Here is a 12,334-nt window from a genome sequence, read left to right as displayed (position 1 = left end):
AAGCAAAACAAATAAAAGTTATGCAAATAGAACATTTTGCCCTCAGTTATTCATCTTGTTCTCTGACAACTTAAAAAAAAATGTAATTGTATAATTGTTCTAATTATGGGGATTCCAATCGTGAATTTTTTAATCAAGGGTTTATGGAATTACAGGATCAGAGATCAGTGCATGTTTTTAAAAAAACTTTTTGTTTTTAACGTTTTCATTATTATTGTCTTATTAAAGTCACTTCAATATTGTATAAACTGTTTTTATATTAGAATTATGTCTGTACAAATCATGGTGCCAGGAATGTAATGAGACCTATTCTGGACCCCAATGATGAATTTGGTGGCTATCACTGCCATCATCCAGAGGAAAGGAGTCCTAAACGAGCTTTATACCCCACCCACCCTAGAATTACTTTTTTTTTAAGCATCAGATTGTGGTATAAAATCTCCAGATATGACATTTGCAGATGTTAAATTGCTCAAAGGGGTTAATGTAGCAAATATGTTAGTTAGATGTTACAACTTGGAAACGTCATTGTCATGGGTGGAGTGAAAGACCTTTTTCAAAGTACTACCAAGTTCAATTTTTACACCTGGTTCTAGAGAGAGGCAACTGTCTGCACAGCAAAACATGGACATTGCATCTGGAACATATGAGCGCAAACTCAAATGTAAAAGCTGTGCTCAGTGTGATTTACTTTATCAGCCCTTCTGCTGTAAAAACAGATACAAGTCTCAACACACACCCAAACATATCTAACCGATATTGGAGAAATTTAAATGATGGTCGTTCACTCATATAAAATATAAGTACTTTAAAGGAATCTGAGATTGTGTTGGGGCTTTTCTATAATTTAATTGGCAACAGTTGATAATTATTGAGAAGTAATACCAACTGCAGCGCTCACACATACTTATTACAAATTCGTTTTCTCATTTCTACATTAATATACTAATATACATTCTTTTTTCATGCAACTTTACTGAACTGCCACACTGAAATGTGCAAAAACATTACAGTCAGTGGTGGGATTCAGCCGGTTCGCACCGGTTCTATAGAACCGATTCCTAAACTACTTGCGGTTCGGCAGAACCATTTGCTGGCCTGCTGTGCGGCCATAGCCGGATTAAGGGGGGCACAGGGGGCACGTGCCCCGGGCCCCCCTCTCTCCAAGGGCCCCCCGCCGCCGCATGCACTTTCCTGCTGTCAGTTTCTAACTGACAGCAACTGCTCCGGGCCCCCCTCTCACCGCGGCTTTCCCCCCCCCCGTTGCCCGTATGACCTAACCTGCTCCTGCTGTCAGTTGCTGTCTGACAGCTCTGCCCATGATTTTTTTTTTTGCGGCAGCGGCGGGGAGGGGGGGGGTGGTTTGCGGGCGGGTTCTGGGCTGCTCCTCCTCGTTGGTGGGGGGAGCAGGGTAGCAAAAAAAAATATATATATTTACTCACCTGATCTCAGTGCCGGCGTGCCTCCTTCCTCTCTGCTCTGTTGATGCTGAATGACAGGCGTGACATCATCAAGTCACGCCTGTCATTCAGTGAGGAGCAGAAGCAAGAAGAGAGAAGACAGAAGAGAGGAGAAGAAAAGAAAAGCTAATAGAAAGGTAAGTGAAAAAAGGGAATTAAGCAGAAAGGCAAACTATTAGGAAAAAAAAGATGAAAGAGGCACAGTAAGGAAAAAGGAGGTGAGAGAGGCACAGTAAGGAAAAAGGAGGTGAGAGAGGCACAGTAAGGAAAAAGGAGGTGAGAGAGGCACAGTAAGGAATAAGGGGTGGAGAGAGGCACATTAAGGAATAATGGGAGAGAGGCACAGTAAGGAATAAGGGGAGAGAGGCACAGTAAGGAATATGGGGAGGAGAGAGGCACAGTAAGGTAAAAGGGGGGGATGGGAGAGGCACAGCATGAGAAAAAAGGGGGGAGATGCACAGATTGAGGAAAAATGGGGAGACAGGCACAGTATGAGGAAAAAGTGCGGGGGAGAGGCACAGTATAAGGAAAAAGGTGGGGAGAGAGTCACAATAGTAGGGACTATTAATTTAAGATGGGGTGGTTTGGGGGTGAGTTTGGGGAGAATGAGGTCTCTATTAAATGTGCCTATGAATTATTTAATGGCAGTGACAGGTTCGGGAAATAGGTATATTTCTGAAATGCAAATACTATTCATTTATTGCTGGACCTGTTTGTAGGGAGGGAAATTGGTTTATTTATTAAATATGAATACTATTATTTTAATGTTGGGGCTGGAGGAAGGCCTAATTATTAATCGTGGGTGGTATTGATTTAACCTCGGGGCTGGCTGTAATTTTCTAAATGTACCCATTTTTTTCCAAATAGGTCCTCCAACATTCCAGGATCCAGACAAGCCGCAACTAAAAAAACCTGCAGCACAGGTGGTGAAAGTAAGAAGAACAGGTAGGAGAGAGCAGCAGAGTCTGTGAAACGTTGTGATTCTAGTGAGACAATCCTAATTTTTGGTGACCGTTCAATGGTGTACACAACAATGCAGGTTTTTTGGTCTGTAGGAGGGTGCATCAACACACCCATTAGCCATTTTGAATAAATATTGAATAAAATTTTAGTACATTTTATATATATATATATATATATATATATATATATATTATTTTTTATGTTAGTTATAATGTGCGGTATCATTGCTAGTTTTAATGTGCATTATCAATGGTATTTTTAATATGCGGTATCATTGCTAGTTTTAATGTGTGGTGTCAATACCAATTTTAATGTGGTGTTTTGATGATTGTTTTAATGTACAGTATTTTAGTTTGTGGAAACAATGATATTTCTTATGCAGACAACCTAGGCGAGCCCTCTGGGAGTGCTGTAAGTGTCATACTGTGGGCTGTAGGTGATGTAATGCAGCATCTGTCACTATTCCCTTAATTTTAGATCTTAGGGGCCCCCCTGTCTTAAGTGCCCCGGGGCCCTCAAAGCCTTAATCCAGCTCTGTGTGCGGCTGCTTTAAATTTTTACACCTTGTGCACTGCAGCTTGCCCTTGTCACGGGCACTAGGAGGCTTTACCCAGTATCACCCGCTGATGGTCTTATCAGAGCAGTAGAGTTGGTATATGATACTCTGATGGCAGGGTGATAATGGAACTGAAAACAGCAGATGGTTAGAGAATGCTCAGAAAGTCTATGACTAGCAGCACTGGTAAACAATGGGTAACTGAACACGAGGATCTGGATGGACAAGGCACGTGAGGGTAGTCAGTGGTCTGCGCACGGCAAGTTGTACCACTGCTATAGTGAGAAGAATGTCCAGGAGTAATAAGGAGGTGGAAGTTAGCGGTCTGTATATAGCAAGTTGTACCGCTGTCTGTAGTGAAGGAATGGAATCCAGGTGAAGGTCACGGGGGAGTCAGTGGTCTGCGAGTAGCAAGTTGTACCACTGCTTATGTGAGAGGATATATGCAACTGGTGACACAGGGAAACAGGAATCAGTGGTCTGCCTCCAGCAAATTGTACCACTGAATATATATGTGAGGAAGGACACGAGGAGATAAATGCTATGCAGAGTCTACACGGGTACACTGAACTTGATCCCACGTTGAACTGCACACAATGATAATAATGAATGAACAGCACTGCACAGATAAACAAAGTCACTCAAATAGTCCAGCAAAAGGAAACACAGTCAATAATAGCAATAGTCTCAGAGGATGGAAACTCTGGAGGACAACTCAGTCCAGATGGATATGCAATACACCAGCACAGTCAATGAGAAGTATGCATACCGTGGTTCAGATGAGCAGGCTGTTAGGGATAGCTGCAGGGATACCTGAGCGGCCGGGAACAGACGAGATGCGAAGTCCTTGCAGAATGGAAGCGGCAGGTAGGTGCAGCGCACTGTAGGTAGGACAGCAAAGATGACAAATACTCAGGAAGCAGTAGTATATTGAATAGAACAGCAGGAGACCACGGAAGAGTTGAAGCGATGTAGCAAAGCTGGAAGCCGAGGAGCGTAGACTCGAAGCAACAGGCGAGTTGACACAAATGGACACACTGTAGAAGCAGTAGGCAGCGGGTCAGCTGACGGCAGGTAGAATGCAGACTGGAGCGCTGAGACGAGCAGACTCTGTAGACACGCTGAAGTAGCGAACAGGAATCAGCTGGAACAGTAGCGATGTAACTCAGGAGAGTTTGCAGTAATCTGTAGCTGTAGATACACGGAGACAGCGGATAGGAATCAGCTGCTGGAGTCACGAAGAAACACAGAAGAGTTTGCAGTAATCTGTAGCTGTATATACACGGAGGCAGCGGATAGGAATCAGCTGCTGGAGTCACGAAGAAACACAGGAGAGTTTGCAGTAATCTGTAGCTGTAGATACACGGAGACAGCGGATAGGAATCAGCTGCTGGAGTCACGAAGAAACACAGGAGAGTTTGCAGAAATCTGTAGCTGTAGATACACGGAGGCAGCGGATAGGAATCAGCTGCTGAAGTCACTAGGAAACACAAGGAATAGAAGTGGTCTGGAAACCACAAACGGCAAACAGGAATCAGCATTAGCTGAACACACGAGGAGGCACTGGAACACCTTCAGAGACTCATGAGGAATGAGACTCCATGAGACTCCAAGATCAGGCCACGTGGTATTGACCACAGGTGCTTAATATAGGGAGTGTTGCCTGATCAGTCAATTAAGTTAAAGGAACAGAACTGAAGGTTAAAAGGGACTGCACATGCGCAGTACCTCATAATAATGGACGGACACGGTTCCTAGCTGCCTTAGAAGTAGCACTCACAGTCCGGTGAGTGACAGTACCCCCCCTTTTAAAGGTGGGCACAGAACACCTGGAACCGGGTTTGTCCGGGAATTTGGTATAGAACTTCTTCAAGAGCGCTGGAGCGTTGAGATCTTCAGCTTTGATCCATGAATGCTCCTCAGGACCAAAGCCTTTCCAATGCACGAGGAAACGAAGAACTCCTCGCGAAATTTTAGCATCCAAAACCTGAGTAATCTCAAAGTCTTCCTCCTGATGAACTTGAAGTGGCTGTGGTGCTGAAGGAGGGACCGAGAAACGGTTGATGATGAGAGGTTTGAGCAAGGAAACATGGAAGGCATTGGAAATACGAAGACTCTTGGGAAGTAAAAGTTTGAAGCAAACTGGATTAATAACTTGAATGATCCTATATGGACCAATAAAACGGGGAGCAAATTTCATGGATGGAACCTTCAAACGAATATTCTTAGTAGATAGCGACACCTGGTCTCCGACTTTCAATGGTGGAATAGCCAGTCTCTTTTTGTCCGCAAAAGACTTATATCTGGCAGATGTCTTCTTTAAACAGGTTTTTACCTGAGCCCAAATATTTTTGAAGGTTTGACACAAAGTCTCAACAGCAGGAACTTGGGTGGGCGGGAGGGCAGGAAATTCCGGGAAAGACGGATGGTGACCGTAAACCACAAAGAATGGAGTTTTAGATGATGACTCATGGTACATGTTGTTATGAGCAAATTCAGCCCAAGGAAGTAATTCTACCCAGTTGTCTTGATTGGCTGACGAGAACATCCTTAAGAAAGTCTCAAGATCTTGGTTGACTCTTTCAGTTTTTCCGTTCGATTGGAGATGGTAGGAAGATGAGAGTGCCAATCGTATGCCCAAGGTCTTGCAAAGGGCCCGCCAGAATCTGGACACGAATTGTACTCCTCTATCTGACACGATTTCGGACGGACATCCATGGATACGGAAAATTTCTCTAATGAAATGTTCAGCCAGGGTAGAAGAAGAAGGTAAACCAGACAAGGGAACGAAATGCGCCATCTTCGAAAATCTATCCACCACTACCCAAATGGTGTTGCAATTCTTACTAGGAGGAAGCTCAGTGACAAAGTCCATACTAATATGGGTCCAAGGCTTAGATGGAATGGGTAGTGGCTGAAGCAACCCCGCTGGAGTTCTGCGGGGGTCTTGAACTGGGAGCATAAATCGCATGCTGCGATAAACTCTTTGACATCTCTCCTCATAGAAGGCCACCAATAACTTCGAGAGAGGATTTCAAAGGTCTTGCGTTCACCAGCGTGTCCAGAGAAACGAGAAGAGTGAAACCATAAAAGGATTTTTTTCCTAAGAGCAGGAGGCACGAGGGTCTTCCCAAATGGTAGCACTTTCGTGGAAGAAGCAGCCAGAGAAACACATTTGGGGTCTAATATAAAGTGGTTGGAATTCTCTTCAACGTCTGAGGACGCCACGAAGGCTCGAGATAGAGCGTCTGCTTTTTTATTCTTTGCAGCTGGTTTGAAGGTTATGATAAGATCAAAACGGGAAAAGAAAAGAGACCATCTTGCCTGACGAGGATTTAAACATTGAGCAGACTGTAGGTATGACAAATTTTTATGATCCGTAAAAATTGTCACTGGATGACGAGCTCCCTCTAACAAATATCTCCACTCCTCCAATGCTACTTTAATAGCCAGCAACTCCTTGTCCCTGATGGTGTAATTCTTCTCCGCAGGCAGAAGACCCCGAGAGTAAAAGGCACAAGGATGGAACTTTTGTTGCTCCGATTTCTGGGAGAGAATGGCTCCTAAACCAACATTAGAGGCGTCTACTTCTAGGAAGAAGGGAAGCATCACATCAGGCTGTCGAAGGATGGGAGCAGAGGAGAAGGACTCTTTAAGAAATTGAAAGGCTTGGAGAGCCTCAGATGACCATTGCTTAGTATTGGCTCCTTTGCGAGTAAGAGCCACAATGGGAGATGCAATTGAAGAGAAGTCTTGAATGAAGCGTCTATAGTAGTTGGCGAAACCTAAAAAACGCTGAATGGCCCGAAGAGTGGTTGGCTGAGGCCAAAGTAACACAGCATTCACCTTTTCTGGATCCATTTGTAGACCAACTCCGGAAACAATATAACCCAAAAATGGAATCTGGGGCAACTCAAATGAACATTTTTCTAGTTTACAGAATAATGAATTTTTCCGGAGTCTGGAAAGAACTTCGGCCACATGTTGGTGATGTGAAGGCAGGTCTTGGGAAAAGATGAGTATGTCGTCCAGATATACTACGACACATACATATAACAAGTCCCGAAAGATCTCATGAATGAAGCCCTGGAAAACAGCAGGGGCATTACATAACCCGAAGGGCATTACTAAGTATTCATAATTCCCATCTCTGGTGTTAAAAGCTGTTTTCCATTCATCACCGGACCTGATTCTAATCAAATTGTAGGCACCACGAAGATCCAACTTAGTAAAAATCCGGGCTCCCTTGATCCGATCGAAAAACTCAGTAATCAGAGGAATGGGGTACCGATTTTTGATAGTGATAGCATTAAGTCCACGAAAATCTATGCAGGGGCGTAATGATCCATCTTTCTTCTTCACGAAAAAGAACCCAGCTCCAGCGGGAGAAGTAGAAGGTCGAATAAATCCTCGCTGGAGATTCTCTTGGATGTATTCAGCAGTAGCCTGAGTCTCAGGTAATGAAAGTGGATACACACGACCCCTAGGTGGAATCTTGCCAGGTAACAGGTCAATCGGACAATCCCATGAACGATGAGGGGGAAGACGTTCAGACTGAGCTTTATCAAAGACGTCGGCAAATGAAGCATACTGAGGAGGAAGTCCCGGTGAGGAAGGTAAAATGGAGGTTTGCTGTATTCTACGAGGAACAACACGAGAAAGACAATGTTGGTGACATTCAGGTCCCCAAGACGTAACTTGAGGAGTGCGCCAGTCAATCTGGGGAGAATGACATTGAAGCCATCGAAGGCCTAAAACAATCGGACTTGTAGTAACAGGAAGGATTAAAAACGAAATTTCTTCTCGGTGTAGAACACCAATCTGAAGGGTCACTGAAGACGTACTTTGGGTGATGAGACCGTTGATAATACGTGATCCATCGATAGCAGTCACCGTAACAGGAGTCTTCAGGGTAATCACTGGTAGGGACCATTGATTTACAAGGGATTCAGAAATGAAATTTCCCGCAGCTCCTGAATCAATTAGAGCTTGGGACTCAAAAGACTTAGTAGCAAATGAAATGGTAACGTCAAATGCACAGATTTTTGATCTCGTAGAAGATGGAGAGGACTCCAGGGACCCTAACTTCACCTCTCCAGAACTAGTTAGGGCCTGGCATTTCCCGATTTTTTGGGGCATGCCTGGAGCATATGTGTGGCATCAGCACAATAGATACAAAGTCTATTCTTAATTCTTCGATTCCTCTCTGCAGAGGTTAGTTTGGAACGTCCAATCTCCATCGGTATTACCGGGGTTGATGCAGGACGAATTTGAGAAGTGGGACGAAGAGATGTTTTAGCTGAAGTAGTTCTCTCAGAGTCCCTCTCACGAAATCTGAGATCCACACGATGACAAAGAGAAATCAAATCTTCTAAAGACGTAGGGAATTCTTGAGTAGTCAGTGCGTCTTTAATTTTGTCCGAGAGCCCCTGCCAGAAGGCGGCAATTAACGCTTCAGTGTTCCACTGAAGCTCAGAGGCTAAGATCCTAAATTGAATGACGTACTGTCCTACTGTACGTGAACCCTGTCGTAAACGTAGAATGCTGGAGGCAGCGGAAATAACACGACCTGGTTCATCAAATACATTACGAAACATAGAAATAAATTTGGCACTATCCTGTAACAACGGATCATTTCTTTCCCACAGACGGGAAGCCCATGCGAGAGCTTGTCCGGAGAATAATGAGATGAGATAGGCCACTCTGGAACGATGAGTCGAAAAGTTTTGAGGTTGGAGCTCAAAATGTACTGAGCATTGGTTGAGGAAACCTCTACATGTTTTGGGATCTCCATCATACTTTGACGGAGTTGGCAGGTGAAGCGTGGAAGCCGTAGACACCTGGGATGGCACTGGGGAAACGGAGGAAAGCACAGGAGCATCAACAGAAGGTGTAATATTCTGCCCAGACGTTCTTTGGGAGACTAACGTCTGGTAACATTGTAGTAATAGTTGTTGACGAACATCCTGTTGTTCCACACGGGTGACCAGATGCTGCAGCATCTCTTTAGCTATGGGTTCCGAATCTGGGTCTGTCATGGCCTGATCTTACTGTCACGGGCACTAGGAGGCTTTACCCAGTATCACCCGCTGATGGTCTTATCAGAGCAGTAGAGTTGGTATATGATACTCTGATGGCAGGGTGATAATGGAACTGGAAACAGCAGATGGTTAGAGAATGCTCAGAAAGTCTATGACTAGCAGCACTGGTAAACAATGGGTAACTGAACACGAGGATCTGGATGGACAAGGCACGTGAGGGTAGTCAGTGGTCTGCGCACGGCAAGTTGTACCACTGCTATAGTGAGAAGAATGTCCAGGAGTAATAAGGAGGTGGAAGTCAGCGGTCTGCGCATAGCAAGTTGTACCGCTGTCTGTAGTGAAGGAATGGAATCCAGGTGAAGGTCACGGGGGAGTCAGTGGTCTGCGAGTAGCAAGTTGTACCACTGCTTATGTGAGAGGATATATGCAACTGGTGACACAGGGAAACAGGAATCAGTGGTCTGCCTCCAGCAAGTTGTACCACTGAATATATATGTGAGGAAGGACACGAGGAGATAAATGCTATGCAGAGTCTACACGGGCACGTTGAACTGCACACAATGATAATAATGAATGAACAGCACTGCACAGATAAACAAAGTCACTCAAATAGTCCAGCAAAAGGAAACACAGTCAATAATAGCAATAGTCTCAGAGGATGGAAACTCCGGAGGAGGACAACTCAGTCCAGATGGATATGCAATACACCAGCACAGTCAATGAGAAGTATGCATACCGTGGTTCAGATGAGCAGGCTGTTAGGGATAGCTGCAGGGATACCTGAGCGGCCGGGAACAGACGAGATGCGAAGTCCTTGCAGAATGGAAGCGGCAGGTAGGTGCAGCGCACTGTAGGTAGGACAGCAAAGATGACAAATACTCAGGAAGCAGTAGTATATTGAATAGAACAGCAGGAGACCACGGAAGAGTTGAAGCGATGTAGCAAAGCTGGAAGCCGGGGAGCGTAGACTCGAAGCAACAGGCGAGTTGACACAAATGGACACACTGTAGAAGCAGTAGGCAGCGGGTCAGCTGACGGCAGGTAGAATGCAGACTGGAGCGCTGAGACGAGCAGACTCTGTAGACACGCTGAAGTAGCGAACAGGAATCAGCTGGAACCGTAGCGATGTAACTCAGGAGAGTTTGCAGTAATCTGTAGCTGTAGATACACGGAGACAGCGGATAGGAATCAGCTGCTGGAGTCACGAAGAAACACAGGAGAGTTTGCAGTAATCTGTAGCTGTAGATACACAGAGGCAGCGGATAGGAATCAGCTGCTGGAGTCACGAAGAAACACAGGAGAGTTTGCAGTAATCTGTAGCTGTAGATACACGGAGACAGCGGATAGGAATCAGCTGCTGGAGTCACGAAGAAACACAGGAGAGTTTGCAGTAATCTGTAGCTGTAGATACACGGAGGCAGCGGATAGGAATCAGCTGCTGGAGTCACGAAGAAACACAGGAGAGTTTGCAGAAATCTGTAGCTGTAGATACACGGAGGCAGCGGATAGGAATCAGCTGCTGAAGTCACTAGGAAACACAAGGAATAGAAGTGGTCTGGAAACCACAAACGGCAAACAGGAATCAGCATTAGCTGAACACACGAGGAGGCACTGGAACACCTTCAGAGACTCATGAGGAATAAGACTCCATGAGACTCCAAGATCAGGCCACGTGGTATTGACCACAGGTGCTTAATATAGGGAGTGTTGCCTGATCAGTCAATTAAGTTAAAGGAACAGAACTGAAGGTTAAAAGGGACTGCACATGCGCAGTACCTCATAATAATGGACGGACACAATTCCTAGCTGCCTTAGAAGTAGCACTCACAGTCCGGTGAGTGACAGCCCTGCTGGCCTGGACAACGATCCCAAATCAGTTTAATAGCTCACACCGGCCTGGCTCTGCTGTTCTAAGCTGTGCAGGGCTGTTCAGGCTGTCAGTCATCATGTAAGCCCCACCCTGCCTCCCTTGTTCTTCACAACGATTGGCTCCCCCTACACGTGTCCTGAACGCACAACAGACTGTGCAGAGGAGAGTTGCGAGAAGAAGATCCAGCCCAGGGCGGAGGCCGCGCAGCCACCATCAGCCATCACGCGGCAGCGCAGAAGAGCAGAGCAGACAGGCAGCCCGGGCCGGGAGTACGGACATTACTGGGTCACTCACCGTCGCCGACCGTCGGCATCTGGGGTGAGTAACCGTGATGATGCTGATGTGCTGAGCCTGTCACTGCAGGTCTTATCGGCCTACCGCTGAAGGAATGGAATCCTACTCCTACAGTGCAAAGATGGTTAAGGGTAAATCACACAGCTGATGATGCTCGGATAAAAGCAAAGAAAATTGCAAGTGAGGACGCCAATCAAACAGCAATATGGAAATATCTTCACTAACTGTTTGTGAGGTATTTAATATTAAAAATCTTCCGTTACACATAATCTAGTTGTCTTTACCTCTTTTACTGTTCTTATTGCAGTATTTAATGCGTGAATTGTTAGACTACCTTTCGGTATATCTTTTGCTATAGTTAAAATGGTCATTAGGACATAGAACCTGTTGTTAATTTTTTTGAATCCCACCACTGATTACAGTGTATATTAGTGGTGGAAACTTAGAAGTGGCGGTATGAAAAACGTAATGGGAATGTAAGTGAATGGAGTTTGATAGTTTTATAATAAGCTCAGTTGGAGAAGTGGCGGTATGCACCCCCACTTCGACGTCTGATGTGTATACTCCATAGTGGAACAATACTTTTCTATCCAGCATATGACATTTGTCTAGGCGCACAAAGAATTCATTTCGTAACTAGTGTTTTGTGCACTTGCACAGAAGTAAAATAAGTATTCTATGCAAAAAACCCATTATATACAAAAAGTGCAATTTGCGATCAACTTAACACAAGCCCCTCAATCATTAAACTCAGTCTGATTTTGTCAGCTTTTGAACATAATATTCAACATTCCAGTTAGGTGAAATGTAAAATATTTATATCGTGACATTTTGGTATAAGAACTCAACATTGGCCAGGGATGAAAGAACAAAGTTTTTTATTATTATTATTATTATTATTATTATTATTATTATTATCTTTGACTTATAAGGTCCGCAGCCGCCGTACAGTACATATACAGAAAACAGAACCAAGACACAACATGATACAAAAATATATACAAACACAGGTGACAGGGTAAAGCAACTCAGATTATATCTGACAGATAGTGAAAGGGATGGTAGAAATCAGCGAGAAGTAGGCCAAAGCTTAAGAAAACAGGGCTAGCGAAGCAGGCCAAGAGGTACAGAGGGTGATGGAATAGTAGAA

This window comes from Mixophyes fleayi, chromosome 2 (assembly GCF_038048845.1).
Source record: "Mixophyes fleayi isolate aMixFle1 chromosome 2, aMixFle1.hap1, whole genome shotgun sequence".
In the NCBI taxonomy this organism is placed as follows: domain Eukaryota; kingdom Metazoa; phylum Chordata; class Amphibia; order Anura; family Limnodynastidae; genus Mixophyes; species Mixophyes fleayi.
The sequence above is the reverse complement of the archived record's forward strand: the minus strand, read 5'-3'. Positions refer to the sequence as shown.